This window comes from Ambystoma mexicanum, chromosome 13 (assembly GCF_040938575.1).
Source record: "Ambystoma mexicanum isolate Mex_15411 chromosome 13, UKY_AmexF1_1, whole genome shotgun sequence".
NCBI classification, from domain to species: Eukaryota; Metazoa; Chordata; class Amphibia; order Caudata; family Ambystomatidae; genus Ambystoma; species Ambystoma mexicanum.
The window spans coordinates 357,990,869-358,011,906 of NC_090938.1; the positions used below are offsets into that span (position 1 = coordinate 357,990,869).

The 21,038-nt window shown below is 43.5% G+C and overlaps 21 non-coding genes across 21 annotated transcripts; 6 read left to right on the forward strand and 15 right to left on the reverse strand.

Moving 5' to 3' along the window:
* Positions 1-97: 97 nt before the first annotated feature.
* TRNAI-UAU (transfer RNA isoleucine (anticodon UAU)) lies at positions 98-192 on the forward strand. The gene is made up of 2 exons: positions 98-135; positions 157-192. It is a non-coding gene; the product is annotated as a tRNA-Ile (tRNA).
* A 1,490-nt stretch (positions 193-1,682) lies between these two features.
* TRNAT-CGU (transfer RNA threonine (anticodon CGU)) lies at positions 1,683-1,754 on the reverse strand. Its single transcript has one exon. It is a non-coding gene; the product is annotated as a tRNA-Thr (tRNA).
* A 546-nt stretch (positions 1,755-2,300) lies between these two features.
* Positions 2,301-2,382, reverse strand: TRNAS-GCU (transfer RNA serine (anticodon GCU)). Its single transcript has one exon. It is a non-coding gene; the product is annotated as a tRNA-Ser (tRNA).
* A 688-nt stretch (positions 2,383-3,070) lies between these two features.
* Positions 3,071-3,142, reverse strand: TRNAT-UGU (transfer RNA threonine (anticodon UGU)). The gene has a single exon. It is a non-coding gene; the product is annotated as a tRNA-Thr (tRNA).
* A 1,022-nt stretch (positions 3,143-4,164) lies between these two features.
* TRNAI-UAU (transfer RNA isoleucine (anticodon UAU)) lies at positions 4,165-4,259 on the forward strand. The gene is made up of 2 exons: positions 4,165-4,202; positions 4,224-4,259. It is a non-coding gene; the product is annotated as a tRNA-Ile (tRNA).
* A 1,497-nt stretch (positions 4,260-5,756) lies between these two features.
* TRNAT-CGU (transfer RNA threonine (anticodon CGU)) lies at positions 5,757-5,828 on the reverse strand. The gene has a single exon. It is a non-coding gene; the product is annotated as a tRNA-Thr (tRNA).
* A 546-nt stretch (positions 5,829-6,374) lies between these two features.
* On the reverse strand, positions 6,375-6,456 carry TRNAS-GCU (transfer RNA serine (anticodon GCU)). Its single transcript has one exon. It is a non-coding gene; the product is annotated as a tRNA-Ser (tRNA).
* Positions 6,457-7,143: 687 nt separating this feature from the next.
* On the reverse strand, positions 7,144-7,215 carry TRNAT-UGU (transfer RNA threonine (anticodon UGU)). Its single transcript has one exon. It is a non-coding gene; the product is annotated as a tRNA-Thr (tRNA).
* A 1,022-nt stretch (positions 7,216-8,237) lies between these two features.
* On the forward strand, positions 8,238-8,332 carry TRNAI-UAU (transfer RNA isoleucine (anticodon UAU)). The gene is made up of 2 exons: positions 8,238-8,275; positions 8,297-8,332. It is a non-coding gene; the product is annotated as a tRNA-Ile (tRNA).
* Positions 8,333-9,831: 1,499 nt separating this feature from the next.
* Positions 9,832-9,903, reverse strand: TRNAT-CGU (transfer RNA threonine (anticodon CGU)). The gene has a single exon. It is a non-coding gene; the product is annotated as a tRNA-Thr (tRNA).
* Positions 9,904-10,449: 546 nt separating this feature from the next.
* Positions 10,450-10,531, reverse strand: TRNAS-GCU (transfer RNA serine (anticodon GCU)). The gene has a single exon. It is a non-coding gene; the product is annotated as a tRNA-Ser (tRNA).
* Positions 10,532-11,218: 687 nt separating this feature from the next.
* On the reverse strand, positions 11,219-11,290 carry TRNAT-UGU (transfer RNA threonine (anticodon UGU)). The gene has a single exon. It is a non-coding gene; the product is annotated as a tRNA-Thr (tRNA).
* Positions 11,291-12,312: 1,022 nt separating this feature from the next.
* TRNAI-UAU (transfer RNA isoleucine (anticodon UAU)) lies at positions 12,313-12,407 on the forward strand. Its single transcript has 2 exons — positions 12,313-12,350; positions 12,372-12,407. It is a non-coding gene; the product is annotated as a tRNA-Ile (tRNA).
* A 1,499-nt stretch (positions 12,408-13,906) lies between these two features.
* TRNAT-CGU (transfer RNA threonine (anticodon CGU)) lies at positions 13,907-13,978 on the reverse strand. Its single transcript has one exon. It is a non-coding gene; the product is annotated as a tRNA-Thr (tRNA).
* A 546-nt stretch (positions 13,979-14,524) lies between these two features.
* On the reverse strand, positions 14,525-14,606 carry TRNAS-GCU (transfer RNA serine (anticodon GCU)). Its single transcript has one exon. It is a non-coding gene; the product is annotated as a tRNA-Ser (tRNA).
* Positions 14,607-15,293: 687 nt separating this feature from the next.
* TRNAT-UGU (transfer RNA threonine (anticodon UGU)) lies at positions 15,294-15,365 on the reverse strand. Its single transcript has one exon. It is a non-coding gene; the product is annotated as a tRNA-Thr (tRNA).
* A 1,022-nt stretch (positions 15,366-16,387) lies between these two features.
* TRNAI-UAU (transfer RNA isoleucine (anticodon UAU)) lies at positions 16,388-16,482 on the forward strand. Its single transcript has 2 exons — positions 16,388-16,425; positions 16,447-16,482. It is a non-coding gene; the product is annotated as a tRNA-Ile (tRNA).
* A 1,488-nt stretch (positions 16,483-17,970) lies between these two features.
* On the reverse strand, positions 17,971-18,042 carry TRNAT-CGU (transfer RNA threonine (anticodon CGU)). Its single transcript has one exon. It is a non-coding gene; the product is annotated as a tRNA-Thr (tRNA).
* A 546-nt stretch (positions 18,043-18,588) lies between these two features.
* On the reverse strand, positions 18,589-18,670 carry TRNAS-GCU (transfer RNA serine (anticodon GCU)). The gene has a single exon. It is a non-coding gene; the product is annotated as a tRNA-Ser (tRNA).
* Positions 18,671-19,357: 687 nt separating this feature from the next.
* TRNAT-UGU (transfer RNA threonine (anticodon UGU)) lies at positions 19,358-19,429 on the reverse strand. The gene has a single exon. It is a non-coding gene; the product is annotated as a tRNA-Thr (tRNA).
* Positions 19,430-20,451: 1,022 nt separating this feature from the next.
* On the forward strand, positions 20,452-20,546 carry TRNAI-UAU (transfer RNA isoleucine (anticodon UAU)). Its single transcript has 2 exons — positions 20,452-20,489; positions 20,511-20,546. It is a non-coding gene; the product is annotated as a tRNA-Ile (tRNA).
* Positions 20,547-21,038: the final 492 nt, after the last annotated feature.

A 21,038-nucleotide genomic window follows, 5' to 3' on the forward strand; every position in this document is an offset into this window, starting at 1 on the left:
GTCAGCTAAAAAGACAATGCCAGAGCTTGTGGGTGCTTTTGTACACTTGTGTGTGTGTTTGTGGGTGTAGTTTCATGTCGAAAACCAAAACACAGCAGCTCCAGTGGCGCAATGGGTTAGCGCGCGGTACTTATACAGCAGTACATGCAGTGAGCAATGCCGAGGTTGTGAGTTCAAGCCTCACCTGGAGCAACTTTGGAACTTTTTACTAATTCACCTCAAAACTGAATTATTGAACCAATAAATGTTCTGGACATTTTTTGGTTCACCTCAAGGTTTCCTTGATTGTCAGTTAATGTTGTATGACAGCTCCTCTGCCTTTTAGACATGGAATACTCATTGCAAGTTATTTATGGGGTGTTTGCGCTTTAAATACAGCTACGGAGGGTTTTTGAAAATAGAACAGAAAATAAAAAATGTCAACTGTTATTATACTCCATTTTCTGCTGAGCACCACTTACGGAAGACATTTGTAAAGGTAGAAAAAGGGTTACTGGAGTAGGATCCAGGAGACAATATCAACTTACAAAGAATAATGTTGTCTATTTACTGCATTATCGCCTTTGAAGCAAACCTCTGAGAATAAATACCCTTTCACTAATCAGGCAGTCACTTTGATAAAATCAAGCAGAACAAGGATGCTGATAGGAACTCGCCTCATTTGCATATGGGCTAGGGCTTCTGGGAGCCATGAGAATTAGGAGTTGAAGGTTTTGCAGATCGAGATTGCTAAAGGGCTGGGCATTTGCACAGACCTCTCCATGCCTGATTGGTGCCGAAGGTTAGTTGCAAGTGGTCCCCTGCTCACCCTACCTTACACAGGGCCATGCCCAGTTAGGCCCCTCAGGGCTAGGCCCGGCAGGGCTAAGCCCGGCGTTCGTCAGGCGAAGTGCCTGGACCCCTGCTCATCATACCTCAGAATCTGGTCTAGCTATTGCAGACATGGGGAATGGTGCTTATATCCCATTGACAGCGCCCACAAGCTGCATACTAATAGCCAATGATGTGTGAATGCGGTCAGGGTAGCAGACATATAGAACAATTGGGTGGGTTCGCTTCCGAACTGGATGCACAGGAGCAGGAGAGAATGGCTGTTGGCGATGTATGCAACTTGCTCTGCGTGAACACATCTACCGACCCCTTCCCCTACACACACGGGCACATACACACACACACACACACACATAGCCATTGGAGCTATGCAGAGCTAATCAGAAAGATTGGTAATCATTAGAACATGAAAGATATGTGTTCATTTTTTAATAAACTTGTGGACTCCCGCAGAAACGGAGGGACTCACATCTCTAATTGAGGCTTGCTTACCTCTATACAAATGTGTTTGCTGGCTGTCTTTCTTCAACTGGTATGTGCGGTTGTGTCTGTCTTTGTCTTTCAACACGCCTGGCACGTTTACATTATCAAAGAGATGATTGTATGGAGATGGGGAACACCCCTCCGTTGCATTGTGAACTTGAACAGTCTTTTCACCAAAGCAGCTACATGCGACATTGCAAGGTTTTTGTCAGTCTTTGCCTGAAAACATTAGGCCTTCCTCTCGAACTCTATTTCACTCCTTCTGTGGAAGACTTCAATTATGAGGATGCATCCCGTCATAAAAGGTTCTCTGTAGATGGTGCAACTCTGGCTTCTCTTCCCCGTGCTTTTTGAAAATAATCCGCCCGAGGCCCTGATGAGGTTTGAACTCATGACCCCTGGTTTACGAGACCAGTGCTCTGCCACTGAGCTACAAGGCCACCTGCTGCTTGCTCACAGCCAACAACAGAAAGTGCAAAGAAACCATGGGTTTTACCTAGGTAGATCTCCAGGTATATGAATTTCTGGTTGTGTAAAAATGGCTGTATATCTCTGCATGTGTTCAGTACGTCATCATACATCTGATTTGCGAAAGCGTGTGTGCTTATGTTGGTGATACATTGTCGGTATGCGTTTGAGTATGTACTTTTACGGGTATGTATGTATTGAGTAGGATGCTGAACAGGTTCATGAGTTTAGATAGCAGGTCAGAATGATGGCAAAAGGAACATGTAAAAGGCAGACAACTAAAAGAAAAAAGAATTTGGGATGTAAGCTTGGGAGTTTACTAACTGCGCTGATTTTGGCTCCTATAATAGTAAAGAATGGAAACCTACGAGGAAAGTCTTTGACTAATTTCATTCTCCGCCTGCACCAATGAACTTATTTTTACATCTCTATTTCCATATCTGTACTCATTCCTGTCTTTCACAGGGAGGTTGAAAGACTTTGGTCTATGTTTAAATGCAGACTATAAAGAAAAAATACGACGAAGGTGGGATTCGAACCCACGCGTGCAGAGCACAATGGATTAGCAGTCCATCGCCTTAACCACTCGGCCACCTCGTCTGTTTGGGAACGGTGCTCGAGTCCCATGCTTAAAGAATAGATAAAACAATGGTGGTGCAAAGTCAGTGAAAAATAGATCATGTTTGTCATAATAGAAACAAGATCGTTGACTCGTTCTTCCTTACCCGGCCATTGATAGATAAACACATCAAGTTGAAGTTCAGAAAAATATAACAAGAGCTCCTGGAGGGTTCACAACACTAATCCAGAGGAAGGTGCTTGAGCTTCCGTATGGCACACCATTAGTAGTAAAACCAGCATAACGCAAGCTCCAGTTTCCCAGTGTTTGGCATCATTCAACGTTTCCAGCCAAGATCAAAGTTCAGATGCTGCTGCTTCCTGTGATGTCATTGAATTTAAATAGTGAGTGATGGCAATAACCCTTTTCCAATTAAATTTTGCCACATCAACGTCCCTGAAAATAGAGAAAGGCGTGCAACCCAGAACCGCTGTACTATTTCAATAGAGTAAGGGCTTCACCGTGATCATCTGCATCTGTCATCACAAGATTATCAAGGTCTTTTTCTTGAAGAAATTAGGTCCAGAAAGCCGACCTTCCCCACAGACTATTCAGACACCTTGCGCTTGTGGCTTTGTTATAGGCCCGAATCCATTGGTAAAAGGTTGCACAGGTACAATGTGCAATATCAGTTCCTATTCAACAATGTTCAAGAAAATTACCATTTGGAGGCCCTGATGAGGATCGAACTCACAACCCCTGGTTTACAAGACCAGTGCTCTGCCACTGAGCTACAGAGCCCCTCAGGTTACGACGCATAACAGCAACACAACGAGCACACAACATGATGTTTACTGGGTAGACATATTTGAAGGGTGTGTGAGAATGTATGTATATGATTGTGATTTGACCTGTTTTTTTCTGGCCGATTTTTTGAGGAGCAGCTAATTTGTGCGTATTCCGTGCAATTTTAGGGTGACTAATGAGGAGATGTGATGCGTGAAAGTTGAAAAAAACATGTACATGGCAGCAGAGAGACAATATGGATATTACCTTTGCTTTTTTAAATTTCTATCCGGATTCTGGCTCAAAGGGTAGTCAAGCACAGCAGATTGCATTCCTGCCAGTAACACGACAACCTTGTTTGTGTCCTTCTTAATCAACTAACATGCATATTTTCACTTTTGTCTGTATGTTCTTTGAAAGCCAATGGCAATGGTGCTTAGAGCAATGCAGATGTTTAAAAAAGATTTCAAAAGTTAAAATCGACAAAGGTGGGATTCGAAACCACGCGTGTATAGCAGATTAGCAGTCCATCGCCTTAACCACTCGGCCACCTCGTCTACAGTGATTATGTTAGGCATTCAAGTCTTTACAGGTAATAACACAAACATCTTCAAAATAGAACCACAATGCGTTCCTTGTTGAGGTACATCCAGCCGTTTGCAGGAAAACTGCCTCACTTGCTGTTGAGAAAAATTCATCAAAGTCCTGGGGTGTTTATAGGCATCGCCAAGATGACATTGGGAGGTGTTTCAATTGACACGTGTTGAATATGAGGAAGAGCATCATGCTGGCTCCAGTGGCACTGCCTGCAGCATGACAAAAATGTAGAAGGGACATTTGACTGCACCATTGGCTGAACATCAGTGGCAAAGTGTATATCAGGCTAAAAGGTAAGCTCCAGTGGCACAATATGGGCACTACAAGGCACCCATAATTTGGTGTCAGCTAAAAAGACAATGCCAGAGCTTGTGGGTGCTTTTGTACACTTGTGTGTGTGTTTGTGGGTGTAGTTTCATGTCGAAAACCAAAACACAGCAGCTCCAGTGGCGCAATCGGTTAGCGCGCGGTACTTATACAGCAGTACATGCAGTGAGCAATGCCGAGGTTGTGAGTTCAAGCCTCACCTGGAGCAACTTTGGAACTTTTTACTAATTCACCTCAAAACTGAATTATTGAACCAATAAATGTTCTGGACATTTTTTGGTTCACCTCAAGGTTTCCTTGATTGTCAGTTAATGTTGTATGACAGCTCCTCTGCCTTTTAGACATGGAATACTCATTGCAAGTTATTTATGGGGTGTTTGCGCTTTAAATACAGCTACGGAGGGTTTTTGAAAATAGAACAGAAAATAAAAAATGTCAACTGTTATTATACTCCATTTTCTGCTGAGCACCACTTACGGAAGACATTTGTAAAGGTAGAAAAAGGGTTACTGGAGTAGGATCCAGGAGACAATATCAACTTACAAAGAATAATGTTGTCTATTTACTGCATTATCGCCTTTGAAGCAAACCTCTGAGAATAAATACCCTTTCACTAATCAGGCAGTCACTTTGATAAAATCAAGCAGAACAAGGATGCTGATAGGAACTCGCCTCATTTGCATATGGGCTAGGGCTTCTGGGAGCCATGAGAATTAGGAGTTGAAGGTTTTGCAGATCGAGATTGCTAAAGGGCTGGGCATTTGCACAGACCTCTCCATGCCTGATTGGTGCCGAAGGTTAGTTGCAAGTGGTCCCCTGCTCACCCTACCTTACACAGGGCCATGCCCAGTTAGGCCCCTCAGGGCTAGGCCCGGCAGGGCTAAGCCCGGCGTTCGTCAGGCGAAGTGCCTGGACCCCTGCTCATCATACCTCAGAATCTGGTCTAGCTATTGCAGACATGGGGAATGGTGCTTATATCCCATTGACAGCGCCCACAAGCTGCATACTAATAGCCAATGATGTGTGAATGCGGTCAGGGTAGCAGACATATAGAACAATTGGGTGGGTTCGCTTCCGAACTGGATGCACAGGAGCAGGAGAGAATGGCTGTTGGCGATGTATGCAACTTGCTCTGCGTGAACACATCTACCGACCCCTTCCCCTACACACACGGGCACTTACACACACACACACACACACATAGCCATTGGAGCTATGCAGAGCTAATCAGAAAGATTGGTAATCATTAGAACATGAAAGATATGTGTTCATTTTTTAATAAACTTGTGGACTCCCGCAGAAACGGAGGGACTCACATCTCTAATTGAGGCTTGCTTACCTCTATACAAATGTGTTTGCTGGCTGTCTTTCTTCAACTGGTATGTGCGGTTGTGTCTGTCTTTGTCTTTCAACACGCCTGGCACGTTTACATTATCAAAGAGATGATTGTATGGAGATGGGGAACACCCCTCCGTTGCATTGTGAACTTGAACAGTCTTTTCACCAAAGCAGCTACATGCGACATTGCAAGGTTTTTGTCAGTCTTTGCCTGAAAACATTAGGCCTTCCTCTCGAACTCTATTTCACTCCTTCTGTGGAAGACTTCAATTATGAGGATGCATCCCGTCATAAAAGGTTCTCTGTAGATGGTGCAACTCTGGCTTCTCTCTTCTCTTCCCCGTGCTTTTTGAAAATAATCCGCCCGAGGCCCTGATGAGGTTTGAACTCATGACCCCTGGTTTACGAGACCAGTGCTCTGCCACTGAGCTACAAGGCCACCTGCTGCTTGCTCACAGCCAACAACAGAAAGTGCAAAGAAACCATGGGTTTTACCTAGGTAGATCTCCAGGTATATGAATTTCTGGTTGTGTAAAAATGGCTGTATATCTCTGCATGTGTTCAGTACGTCATCATACATCTGATTTGCGAAAGCGTGTGTGCTTATGTTGGTGATACATTGTCGGTATGCGTTTGAGTATGTACTTTTACGGGTATGTATGTATTGAGTAGGATGCTGAACAGGTTCATGAGTTTAGATAGCAGGTCAGAATGATGGCAAAAGGAACATGTAAAAGGCAGACAACTAAAAGAAAAAAGAATTTGGGATGTAAGCTTGGGAGTTTACTAACTGCGCTGATTTTGGCTCCTATAATAGTAAAGAATGGAAACCTACGAGGAAAGTCTTTGACTAATTTCATTCTCCGCCTGCACCAATGAACTTATTTTTACATCTCTATTTCCATATCTGTACTCATTCCTGTCTTTCACAGGGAGGTTGAAAGACTTTGGTCTATGTTTAAATGCAGACTATAAAGAAAAAATACAACGAAGGTGGGATTCGAACCCACGCGTGCAGAGCACAATGGATTAGCAGTCCATCGCCTTAACCACTCGGCCACCTCGTCTGTTTGGGAACGGTGCTCGAGTCCCATGCTTAAAGAAGAGATAAAACAATGGTGGTGCAAAGTCAGTGAAAAATAGATCATGTTTGTCATAATAGAAACAAGATCGTTGACTCGTTCTTCCTTACCCGGCCATTGATAGATAAACACATCAAGTTGAAGTTCAGAAAAATATAACAAGAGCTCCTGGAGGGTTCACAACACTAATCCAGAGGAAGGTGCTTGAGCTTCCGTATGGCACACCATTAGTAGTAAAACCAGCATAACGCAAGCTCCAGTTTCCCAGTGTTTGGCATCATTCAACGTTTCCAGCCAAGATCAAAGTTCAGATGCTGCTGCTTCCTGTGATGTCATTGAATTTAAATAGTGAGTGATGGCAATAACCCTTTTCCAATTAAATTTTGCCACATCAACGTCCCTGAAAATAGAGAAAGGCGTGCAACCCAGAACCGCTGTACTGTTCAATAGAGTAAGGGCTTCACCGTGATCATCTGCATCTGTCATCACAAGATTATCAAGGTCTTTTTCTTGAAGAAATTAGGTCCAGAAAGCCGACCTTCCCCACAGACTATTCAGACACCTTGCGCTTGTGGCTTTGTTATAGGCCCGAATCCATTGGTAAAAGGTTGCACAGGTACAATGTGCAATATCAGTTCCTATTCAACAATGTTCAAGAAAATTACCATTTGGAGGCCCTGATGAGGATCGAACTCACGACCCCTGGTTTACAAGACCAGTGCTCTGCCACTGAGCTACAGAGCCCCTCAGGTTACGACGCATAACAGCAACACAACGAGCACACAACATGATGTTTACTGGGTAGACATATTTGAAGGGTGTGTGAGAATGTATGTATATGATTGTGATTTGACCTGTTTTTTTCTGGCCGATTTTTTGAGGAGCAGCTAATTTGTGCGTATTCCGTGCAATTTTAGGGTGACTAATGAGGAGATGTGATGCGTGAAAGTTGAAAAAAACATGTACATGGCAGCAGAGAGACAATATGGATATTACCTTTGCTTTTTTAAATTTCTATCCGGATTCTGGCTCAAAGGGTAGTCAAGCACAGCAGATTGCATTCCTGCCAGTAACACGACAACCTTGTTTGTGTCCTTCTTAATCAACTAACATGCATATTTTCACTTTTGTCTGTATGTTCTTTGAAAGCCAATGGCAATGGTGCTTAGAGCAATGCAGATGTTTAAAAAAGATTTCAAAAGTTAAAATCGACAAAGGTGGGATTCGAAACCACGCGTGTACAGCAGATTAGCAGTCCATCGCCTTAACCACTCGGCCACCTCGTCTACAGGGATTATGTTAGGCATTCAAGTCTTTACAGGTAATAACACAAACATCTTCAAAATAGAACCACAATGCGTTCCTTGTTGAGGTACATCCAGCCGTTTGCAGGAAAACTGCCTCACTTGCTGTTGAGAAAAATTCATCAAAGTCCTGGGGTGTTTATAGGCATCGCCAAGATGACATTGGGAGGTGTTTCAATTGACACGTGTTGAATATGAGGAAGAGCATCATGCTGGCTCCAGTGGCACTGCCTGCAGCATGACAAAAATGTAGAAGGGACATTTGACTGCACCATTGGCTGAACATCAGTGGCAAAGTGTATATCAGGCTAAAAGGTAAGCTCCAGTGGCACAATATGGGCACTACAAGGCACCCATAATTTGGTGTCAGCTAAAAAGACAATGCCAGAGCTTGTGGGTGCTTTTGTACACTTGTGTGTGTGTTTGTGGGTGTAGTTTCATGTCGAAAACCAAAACACAGCAGCTCCAGTGGCGCAATCGGTTAGCGCGCGGTACTTATACAGCAGTACATGCAGTGAGCAATGCCGAGGTTGTGAGTTCAAGCCTCACCTGGAGCAACTTTGGAACTTTTTACTAATTCACCTCAAAACTGAATTATTGAACCAATAAATGTTCTGGACATTTTTTGGTTCACCTCAAGGTTTCCTTGATTGTCAGTTAATGTTGTATGACAGCTCCTCTGCCTTTTAGACATGGAATACTCATTGCAAGTTATTTATGGGGTGTTTGCGCTTTAAATACAGCTACGGAGGGTTTTTGAAAATAGAACAGAAAATAAAAAATGTCAACTGTTATTATACTCCATTTTCTGCTGAGCACCACTTACGGAAGACATTTGTAAAGGTAGAAAAAGGGTTACTGGAGTAGGATCCAGGAGACAATATCAACTTACAAAGAATAATGTTGTCTATTTACTGCATTATCGCCTTTGAAGCAAACCTCTGAGAATAAATACCCTTTCACTAATCAGGCAGTCACTTTGATAAAATCAAGCAGAACAAGGATGCTGATAGGAACTCGCCTCATTTGCATATGGGCTAGGGCTTCTGGGAGCCATGAGAATTAGGAGTTGAAGGTTTTGCAGATCGAGATTGCTAAAGGGCTGGGCATTTGCACAGACCTCTCCATGCCTGATTGGTGCCGAAGGTTAGTTGCAAGTGGTCCCCTGCTCACCCTACCTTACACAGGGCCATGCCCAGTTAGGCCCCTCAGGGCTAGGCCCGGCAGGGCTAAGCCCAGCGTTTGTCAGGCGTTCGTCAGGCGAAGTGCCTGGACCCCTGCTCATCATACCTCAGAATCTGGTCTAGCTATTGCAGACATGGGGAATGGTGCTTATATCCCATTGACAGCGCCCACAAGCTGCATACTAATAGCCAATGATGTGTGAATGCGGTCAGGGTAGCAGACATATAGAACAATTGGGTGGGTTCACTTCCGAACTGGATGCACAGGAGCAGGAGAGAATGGCTGTTGGCGATGTATGCAACTTGCTCTGCGTGAACACATCTACCGACCCCTTCCCCTACACACACGGGCACATACACACACACACACACACATAGCCATTGGAGCTATGCAGAGCTAATCAGAAAGATTGGTAATCATTAGAACATGAAAGATATGTGTTCATTTTTTATTAAACTTGTGGACTCCCGCAGAAACGGAGGGACTCACATCTCTAATTGAGGCTTGCTTACCTCTATACAAATGTGTTTGCTGGCTGTCTTTCTTCAACTGGTATGTGCGGTTGTGTCTGTCTTTGTCTTTCAACACGCCTGGCACGTTTACATTATCAAAGAGATGATTGTATGGAGATGGGGAACACCCCTCCGTTGCATTGTGTACTTGAACAGTCTTTTCACCAAAGCAGCTACATGCGACATTGCAAGGTTTTTGTCAGTCTTTGCCTGAAAACATTAGGCCTTCCTCTCGAACTCTATTTCACTCCTTCTGTGGAAGACTTCAATTATGAGGATGCATCCCGTCATAAAAGGTTCTCTGTAGATGGTGCAACTCTGGCTTCTCTTCCCCGTGCTTTTTGAAAATAATCCGCCCGAGGCCCTGATGAGGTTTGAACTCATGACCCCTGGTTTACGAGACCAGTGCTCTGCCACTGAGCTACAAGGCCACCTGCTGCTTGCTCACAGCCAGCAACAGAAAGTGCAAAGAAACCATGGGTTTTACCTAGGTAGATCTCCAGGTATATGAATTTCTGGTTGTGTAAAAATGGCTGTATATCTCTGCATGTGTTCAGTACGTCATCATACATCTGATTTGCGAAAGCGTGTGTGCTTATGTTGGTGATACATTGTCGGTATGCGTTTGAGTATGTACTTTTACGGGTATGTATGTATTGAGTAGGATGCTGAACAGGTTCATGAGTTTAGATAGCAGGTCAGAATGATGGCAAAAGGAACATGTAAAAGGCAGACAACTAAAAGAAAAAAGAATTTGGGATGTAAGCTTGGGAGTTTACTAACTGCGCTGATTTTGGCTCCTATAATAGTAAAGAATGGAAACCTACGAGGAAAGTCTTTGACTAATTTCATTCTCCGCCTGCACCAATGAACTTATTTTTACATCTCTATTTCCATATCTGTACTCATTCCTGTCTTTCACAGGGAGGTTGAAAGACTTTGGTCTATGTTTAAATGCAGACTATAAAGAAAAAATACGACGAAGGTGGGATTCGAACCAACGCGTGCAGAGCACAATGGATTAGCAGTCCATCGCCTTAACCACTCGGCCACCTCGTCTGTTTGGGAACGGTGCTCGAGTCCCATGCTTAAAGAAGAGATAAAACAATGGTGGTGCAAAGTCAGTGAAAAATAGATCATGTTTGTCATAATAGAAACAAGATCGTTGACTCGTTCTTCCTTACCCGGCCATTGATAGATAAACACATCAAGTTGAAGTTCAGAAAAATATAACAAGAGCTCCTGGAGGGTTCACAACACTAATCCAGAGGAAGGTGCTTGAGCTTCCGTATGGCACACCATTAGTAGTAAAACCAGCATAACGCAAGCTCCAGTTTCCCAGTGTTTGGCATCATTCAACGTTTCCAGCCAAGATCAAAGTTCAGATGCTGCTGCTTCCTGTGATGTCATTGAATTTAAATAGTGAGTGATGGCAATAACCCTTTTCCAATTAAATTTTGCCACATCAACGTCCCTGAAAATAGAGAAAGGCGTGCAACCCAGAACCGCTGTACTGTTCAATAGAGTAAGGGCTTCACCGTGATCATCTGCATCTGTCATCACAAGATTATCAAGGTCTTTTTCTTGAAGAAATTAGGTCCAGAAAGCCGACCTTCCCCACAGACTATTCAGACACCTTGCGCTTGTGGCTTTGTTATAGGCCCGAATCCATTGGTAAAAGGTTGCACAGGTACAATGTGCAATATCAGTTCCTATTCAACAATGTTCAAGAAAATTACCATTTGGAGGCCCTGATGAGGATCGAACTCACGACCCCTGGTTTACAAGACCAGTGCTCTGCCACTGAGCTACAGAGCCCCTCAGGTTACAACGCATAACAGCAACACAACGAGCACACAACATGATGTTTACTGGGTAGACATATTTGAAGGGTGTGTGAGAATGTATGTATATGATTGTGATTTGACCTGTTTTTTTCTGGCCGATTTTTTGAGGAGCAGCTAATTTGTGCGTATTCCGTGCAATTTTAGGGTGACTAATGAGGAGATGTGATGCGTGAAAGTTGAAAAAAACATGTACATGGCAGCAGAGAGACAATATGGATATTACCTTTGCTTTTTTAAATTTCTATCCGGATTCTGGCTCAAAGGGTAGTCAAGCACAGCAGATTGCATTCCTGCCAGTAACACGACAACCTTGTTTGTGTCCTTCTTAATCAACTAACATGCATATTTTCACTTTTGTCTGTATGTTCTTTGAAAGCCAATGGCAATGGTGCTTAGAGCAATGCAGATGTTTAAAAAAGATTTCAAAAGTTAAAATCGACAAAGGTGGGATTCGAAACCACGCGTGTACAGCAGATTAGCAGTCCATCGCCTTAACCACTCGGCCACCTCGTCTACAGGGATTATGTTAGGCATTCAAGTCTTTACAGGTAATAACACAAACATCTTCAAAATAGAACCACAATGCGTTCCTTGTTGAGGTACATCCAGCCGTTTGCAGGAAAACTGCCTCACTTGCTGTTGAGAAAAATTCATCAAAGTCCTGGGGTGTTTATAGGCATCGCCAAGATGACATTGGGAGGTGTTTCAATTGACACGTGTTGAATATGAGGAAGAGCATCATGCTGGCTCCAGTGGCACTGCCTGCAGCATGACAAAAATGTAGAAGGGACATTTGACTGCACCATTGGCTGAACATCAGTGGCAAAGTGTATATCAGGCTAAAAGGTAAGCTCCAGTGGCACAATATGGGCACTACAAGGCACCCATAATTTGGTGTCAGCTAAAAAGACAATGCCAGAGCTTGTGGGTGCTTTTGTACACTTGTGTGTGTGTTTGTGGGTGTAGTTTCATGTCGAAAACCAAAACATAGCAGCTCCAGTGGCGCAATCGGTTAGCGCGCGGTACTTATACAGCAGTACATGCAGTGAGCAATGCCGAGGTTGTGAGTTCAAGCCTCACCTGGAGCAACTTTGGAACTTTTTACTAATTCACCTCAAAACTGAATTATTGAACCAATAAATGTTCTGGACATTTTTTGGTTCACCTCAAGGTTTCCTTGATTGTCAGTTAATGTTGTATGACAGCTCCTCTGCCTTTTAGACATGGAATACTCATTGCAAGTTATTTATGGGGTGTTTGCGCTTTAAATACAGCTACGGAGGGTTTTTGAAAATAGAACAGAAAATAAAAAATGTCAACTGTTATTATACTCCATTTTCTGCTGAGCACCACTTACGGAAGACATTTGTAAAGGTAGAAAAAGGGTTACTGGAGTAGGATCCAGGAGACAATATCAACTTACAAAGAATAATGTTGTCTATTTACTGCATTATCGCCTTTGAAGCAAACCTCTGAGAATAAATACCCTTTCACTAATCAGGCAGTCACTTTGATAAAATCAAGCAGAACAAGGATGCTGATAGGAACTCGCCTCATTTGCATATGGGCTAGGGCTTCTGGGAGCCATGAGAATTAGGAGTTGAAGGTTTTGCAGATCGAGATTGCTAAAGGGCTGGGCATTTGCACAGACCTCTCCATGCCTGATTGGTGCCGAAGGTTAGTTGCAAGTGGTCCCCTGCTCACCCTACCTTACACAGGGCCATGCCCAGTTAGGCCCCTCAGGGCTAGGCCCGGCAGGGCTAAGCCCAGCGTTTGTCAGGCGTTCGTCAGGCGAAGTGCCTGGACCCCTGCTCATCATACCTCAGAATCTGGTCTAGCTATTGCAGACATGGGGAATGGTGCTTATATCCCATTGACAGCGCCCACAAGCTGCATACTAATAGCCAATGATGTGTGAATGCGGTCAGGGTAGCAGACATATAGAACAATTGGGTGGGTTCACTTCCGAACTGGATGCACAGGAGCAGGAGAGAATGGCTGTTGGCGATGTATGCAACTTGCTCTGCGTGAACACATCTACCGACCCCTTCCCCTACACACACGGGCACATACACACACACACACACACATAGCCATTGGAGCTATGCAGAGCTAATCAGAAAGATTGGTAATCATTAGAACATGAAAGATATGTGTTCATTTTTTATTAAACTTGTGGACTCCCGCAGAAACGGAGGGACTCACATCTCTAATTGAGGCTTGCTTACCTCTATACAAATGTGTTTGCTGGCTGTCTTTCTTCAACTGGTATGTGCGGTTGTGTCTGTCTTTGTCTTTCAACACGCCTGGCACGTTTACATTATCAAAGAGATGATTGTATGGAGATGGGGAACACCCCTCCGTTGCATTGTGTACTTGAACAGTCTTTTCACCAAAGCAGCTACATGCGACATTGCAAGGTTTTTGTCAGTCTTTGCCTGAAAACATTAGGCCTTCCTCTCGAACTCTATTTCACTCCTTCTGTGGAAGACTTCAATTATGAGGATGCATCCCGTCATAAAAGGTTCTCTGTAGATGGTGCAACTCTGGCTTCTCTTCCCCGTGCTTTTTGAAAATAATCCGCCCGAGGCCCTGATGAGGTTTGAACTCATGACCCCTGGTTTACGAGACCAGTGCTCTGCCACTGAGCTACAAGGCCACCTGCTGCTTGCTCACAGCCAGCAACAGAAAGTGCAAAGAAACCATGGGTTTTACCTAGGTAGATCTCCAGGTATATGAATTTCTGGTTGTGTAAAAATGGCTGTATATCTCTGCATGTGTTCAGTACGTCATCATACATCTGATTTGCGAAAGCGTGTGTGCTTATGTTGGTGATACATTGTCGGTATGCGTTTGAGTATGTACTTTTACGGGTATGTATGTATTGAGTAGGATGCTGAACAGGTTCATGAGTTTAGATAGCAGGTCAGAATGATGGCAAAAGGAACATGTAAAAGGCAGACAACTAAAAGAAAAAAGAATTTGGGATGTAAGCTTGGGAGTTTACTAACTGCGCTGATTTTGGCTCCTATAATAGTAAAGAATGGAAACCTACGAGGAAAGTCTTTGACTAATTTCATTCTCCGCCTGCACCAATGAACTTATTTTTACATCTCTATTTCCATATCTGTACTCATTCCTGTCTTTCACAGGGAGGTTGAAAGACTTTGGTCTATGTTTAAATGCAGACTATAAAGAAAAAATACGACGAAGGTGGGATTCGAACCAACGCGTGCAGAGCACAATGGATTAGCAGTCCATCGCCTTAACCACTCGGCCACCTCGTCTGTTTGGGAACGGTGCTCGAGTCCCATGCTTAAAGAAGAGATAAAACAATGGTGGTGCAAAGTCAGTGAAAAATAGATCATGTTTGTCATAATAGAAACAAGATCGTTGACTCGTTCTTCCTTACCCGGCCATTGATAGATAAACACATCAAGTTGAAGTTCAGAAAAATATAACAAGAGCTCCTGGAGGGTTCACAACACTAATCCAGAGGAAGGTGCTTGAGCTTCCGTATGGCACACCATTAGTAGTAAAACCAGCATAACGCAAGCTCCAGTTTCCCAGTGTTTGGCATCATTCAACGTTTCCAGCCAAGATCAAAGTTCAGATGCTGCTGCTTCCTGTGATGTCATTGAATTTAAATAGTGAGTGATGGCAATAACCCTTTTCCAATTAAATTTTGCCACATCAACGTCCCTGAAAATAGAGAAAGGCGTGCAACCCAGAACCGCTGTACTGTTCAATAGAGTAAGGGCTTCACCGTGATCATCTGCATCTGTCATCACAAGATTATCAAGGTCTTTTTCTTGAAGAAATTAGGTCCAGAAAGCCGACCTTCCCCACAGACTATTCAGACACCTTGCGCTTGTGGCTTTGTTATAGGCCCGAATCCATTGGTAAAAGGTTGCACAGGTACAATGTGCAATATCAGTTCCTATTCAACAATGTTCAAGAAAATTACCATTTGGAGGCCCTGATGAGGATCGAACTCACGACCCCTGGTTTACAAGACCAGTGCTCTGCCACTGAGCTACAGAGCCCCTCAGGTTACGACGCATAACAGCAACACAACGAGCACACAACATGATGTTTACTGGGTAGACATATTTGAAGGGTGTGTGAGAATGTATGTATATGATTGTGATTTGACCTGTTTTTTTCTGGCCGATTTTTTGAGGAGCAGCTAATTTGTGCGTATTCCGTGCAATTTTAGGGTGACTAATGAGGAGATGTGATGCGTGAAAGTTGAAAAAAACATGTACATGGCAGCAGAGAGACAATATGGATATTACCTTTGCTTTTTTAAATTTCTATCCGGATTCTGGCTCAAAGGGTAGTCAAGCACAGCAGATTGCATTCCTGCCAGTAACACGACAACCTTGTTTGTGTCCTTCTTAATCAACTAACATGCATATTTTCACTTTTGTCTGTATGTTCTTTGAAAGCCAATGGCAATGGTGCTTAGAGCAATGCAGATGTTTAAAAAAGATTTCAAAAGTTAAAATCGACAAAGGTGGGATTCGAAACCACGCGTGTACAGCAGATTAGCAGTCCATCGCCTTAACCACTCGGCCACCTCGTCTACAGGGATTATGTTAGGCATTCAAGTCTTTACAGGTAATAACACAAACATCTTCAAAATAGAACCACAATGCGTTCCTTGTTGAGGTACATCCAGCCGTTTGCAGGAAAACTGCCTCACTTGCTGTTGAGAAAAATTCATCAAAGTCCTGGGGTGTTTATAGGCATCGCCAAGATGACATTGGGAGGTGTTTCAATTGACACGTGTTGAATATGAGGAAGAGCATCATGCTGGCTCCAGTGGCACTGCCTGCAGCATGACAAAAATGTAGAAGGGACATTTGACTGCACCATTGGCTGAACATCAGTGGCAAAGTGTATATCAGGCTAAAAGGTAAGCTCCAGTGGCACAATATGGGCACTACAAGGCACCCATAATTTGGTGTCAGCTAAAAAGACAATGCCAGAGCTTGTGGGTGCTTTTGTACACTTGTGTGTGTGTTTGTGGGTGTAGTTTCATGTCGAAAACCAAAACACAGCAGCTCCAGTGGCGCAATCGGTTAGCGCGCGGTACTTATACAGCAGTACATGCAGTGAGCAATGCCGAGGTTGTGAGTTCAAGCCTCACCTGGAGCAACTTTGGAACTTTTTACTAATTCACCTCAAAACTGAATTATTGAACCAATAAATGTTCTGGACATTTTTTGGTTCACCTCAAGGTTTCCTTGATTGTCAGTTAATGTTGTATGACAGCTCCTCTGCCTTTTAGACATGGAATACTCATTGCAAGTTATTTATGGGGTGTTTGCGCTTTAAATACAGCTACGGAGGGTTTTTGAAAATAGAACAGAAAATAAAAAATGTCAACTGTTATTATACTCCATTTTCTGCTGAGCACCACTTACGGAAGACATTTGTAAAGGTAGAAAAAGGGTTACTGGAGTAGGATCCAGGAGACAATATCAACTTACAAAGAATAATGTTGTCTATTTACTGCATTATCGCCTTTGAAGCAAACCTCTGAGAATAAATACCCTTTCACTAATCAGGCAGTCACTTTGATAAAATCAAGCAGAACAAGGATGCTGATAGGAACTCGCCTCATTTGCATATGGGCTAGGGCTTCTGGGAGCCATGAGAATTAGGAGTTGAAGGTTTTGCAGATCGAGATTGCTAAAGGGCTGGGCATTTGCACAGACCTCTCCATGCCTGATTGGTGCCGAAGGTTAGTTGCAAGTGGTCCCCTGCTCACCCTACCTTACACAGGGCCATGCCCAGTTAGGCCCCTCAGGGCTAGGCCCGGCAGGGCTAAGCCCGGCGTTCGTCAGGCGAAGTGCCTGGACCCCTGCTCATCATACCTCAGAATCTGGTCTAGCTATTGCAGACATGGGGAATGGTGCTTATATCCCATTGACAGCGCCCACAAGCTGCATACTAATAGCCAATGATGTGTGAATGCGGTCAGGGTAGCAGACATATAGAACAATTGGGTGGGTTCGCTTCCGAACTGGATGCACAGGAGCAGGAGAGAATGGCTGTTGGCGATGTATGCAACTTGCTCTGCGTGAACACATCTACCGACCCCTTCCCCTACACACACGGGCACATACACACACACACACACACATAGCCATTGGAGCTATGCAGAGCTAATCAGAAAGATTGGTAATCATTAGAACATGAAAGATATGTGTTCATTTTTTAATAAACTTGTGGACTCCCGCAGAAACGGAGGGACTCACATCTCTAATTGAGGCTTGCTTACCTCTATACAAATGTGTTTGCTGGCTGTCTTTCTTCAACTGGTATGCGCGGTTGTGTCTGTCTTTGTCTTTCAACACGCCTGGCACGTTTACATTATCAAAGAGATGATTGTATGGAGATGGGGAACACCCCTCCGTTGCATTGTGAACTTGAACAGTCTTTTCACCAAAGCAGCTACATGCGACATTGCAAGGTTTTTGTCAGTCTTTGCCTGAAAACATTAGGCCTTCCTCTCGAACTCTATTTCACTCCTTCTGTGGAAGACTTCAATTATGAGGATGCATCCCGTCATAAAAGGTTCTCTGTAGATGGTGCAACTCTGGCTTCTCTTCCCCGTGCTTTTTGAAAATAATCCGCCCGAGGCCCTGATGAGGTTTGAACTCATGACCCCTGGTTTACGAGACCAGTGCTCTGCCACTGAGCTACAAGGCCACCTGCTGCTTGCTCACAGCCAACAACAGAAAGTGCAAAGAAACCATGGGTTTTACCTAGGTAGATCTCCAGGTATATGAATTTCTGGTTGTGTAAAAATGGCTGTATATCTCTGCATGTGTTCAGTACGTCATCATACATCTGATTTGCGAAAGCGTGTGTGCTTATGTTGGTGATACATTGTCGGTATGCGTTTGAGTATGTACTTTTACGGGTATGTATGTATTGAGTAGGATGCTGAACAGGTTCATGAGTTTAGATAGCAGGTCAGAATGATGGCAAAAGGAACATGTAAAAGGCAGACAACTAAAAGAAAAAAGAATTTGGGATGTAAGCTTGGGAGTTTACTAACTGCGCTGATTTTGGCTCCTATAATAGTAAAGAATGGAAACCTACGAGGAAAGTCTTTGACTAATTTCATTCTCCGCCTGCACCAATGAACTTATTTTTACATCTCTATTTCCATATCTGTACTCATTCCTGTCTTTCACAGGGAGGTTGAAAGACTTTGGTCTATGTTTAAATGCAGACTATAAAGAAAAAATACGACGAAGGTGGGATTCGAACCCACGCGTGCAGAGCACAATGGATTAGCAGTCCATCGCCTTAACCACTCGGCCACCTCGTCTGTTTGGGAACGGTGCTCGAGTCCCATGCTTAAAGAAGAGATAAAACAATGGTGGTGCAAAGTCAGTGAAAAATAGATCATGTTTGTCATAATAGAAACAAGATCGTTGACTCGTTCTTCCTTACCCGGCCATTGATAGATAAACACATCAAGTTGAAGTTCAGAAAAATATAACAAGAGCTCCTGGAGGGTTCACAACACTAATCCAGAGGAAGGTGCTTGAGCTTCCGTATGGCACACCATTAGTAGTAAAACCAGCATAACGCAAGCTCCAGTTTCCCAGTGTTTGGCATCATTCAACGTTTCCAGCCAAGATCAAAGTTCAGATGCTGCTGCTTCCTGTGATGTCATTGAATTTAAATAGTGAGTGATGGCAATAACCCTTTTCCAATTAAATTTTGCCACATCAACGTCCCTGAAAATAGAGAAAGGCGTGCAACCCAGAACCGCTGTACTGTTCAATAGAGTAAGGGCTTCACCGTGATCATCTGCATCTGTCATCACAAGATTATCAAGGTCTTTTTCTTGAAGAAATTAGGTCCAGAAAGCCGACCTTCCCCACAGACTATTCAGACACCTTGCGCTTGTGGCTTTGTTATAGGCCCGAATCCATTGGTAAAAGGTTGCACAGGTACAATGTGCAATATCAGTTCCTATTCAACAATGTTCAAGAAAATTACCATTTGGAGGCCCTGATGAGGATCGAACTCACGACCCCTGGTTTACAAGACCAGTGCTCTGCCACTGAGCTACAGAGCCCCTCAGGTTACGACGCATAACAGCAACACAACGAGCACACAACATGATGTTTACTGGGTAGACATATTTGAAGGGTGTGTGAGAATGTATGTATATGATTGTGATTTGACCTGTTTTTTTCTGGCCGATTTTTTGAGGAGCAGCTAATTTGTGCGTATTCCGTGCAATTTTAGGGTGACTAATGAGGAGATGTGATGCGTGAAAGTTGAAAAAAACATGTACATGGCAGCAGAGAGACAATATGGATATTACCTTTGCTTTTTTAAATTTCTATCCGGATTCTGGCTCAAAGGGTAGTCAAGCACAGCAGATTGCATTCCTGCCAGTAACACGACAACCTTGTTTGTGTCCTTCTTAATCAACTAACATGCATATTTTCACTTTTGTCTGTATGTTCTTTGAAAGCCAATGGCAATGGTGCTTAGAGCAATGCAGATGTTTAAAAAAGATTTCAAAAGTTAAAATCGACAAAGGTGGGATTCGAAACCACGCGTGTACAGCAGATTAGCAGTCCATCGCCTTAACCACTCGGCCACCTCGTCTACAGGGATTATGTTAGGCATTCAAGTCTTTACAGGTAATAACACAAACATCTTCAAAATAGAACCACAATGCGTTCCTTGTTGAGGTACATCCAGCCGTTTGCAGGAAAACTGCCTCACTTGCTGTTGAGAAAAATTCATCAAAGTCCTGGGGTGTTTATAGGCATCGCCAAGATGACATTGGGAGGTGTTTCAATTGACACGTGTTGAATATGAGGAAGAGCATCATGCTGGCTCCAGTGGCACTGCCTGCAGCATGACAAAAATGTAGAAGGGACATTTGACTGCACCATTGGCTGAACATCAGTGGCAAAGTGTATATCAGGCTAAAAGGTAAGCTCCAGTGGCACAATATGGGCACTACAAGGCACCCATAATTTGGTGTCAGCTAAAAAGACAATGCCAGAGCTTGTGGGTGCTTTTGTACACTTGTGTGTGTGTTTGTGGGTGTAGTTTCATGTCGAAAACCAAAACACAGCAGCTCCAGTGGCGCAATCGGTTAGCGCGCGGTACTTATACAGCAGTACATGCAGTGAGCAATGCCGAGGTTGTGAGTTCAAGCCTCACCTGGAGCAACTTTGGAACTTTTTACTAATTCACCTCAAAACTGAATTATTGAACCAATAAATGTTCTGGACATTTTTTGGTTCACCTCAAGGTTTCCTTGATTGTCAGTTAATGTTGTATGACAGCTCCTCTGCCTTTTAGACATGGAATACTCATTGCAAGTTATTTATGGGGTGTTTGCGCTTTAAATACAGCTACGGAGGGTTTTTGAAAATAGAACAGAAAATAAAAAATGTCAACTGTTATTATACTCCATTTTCTGCTGAGCACCACTTACGGAAGACATTTGTAAAGGTAGAAAAAGGGTTACTGGAGTAGGATCCAGGAGACAATATCAACTTACAAAGAATAATGTTGTCTATTTACTGCATTATCGCCTTTGAAGCAAACCTCTGAGAATAAATACCCTTTCACTAATCAGGCAGTCACTTTGATAAAATCAAGCAGAACAAGGATGCTGATAGGAACTCGCCTCATTTGCATATGGGCTAGGGCTTCTG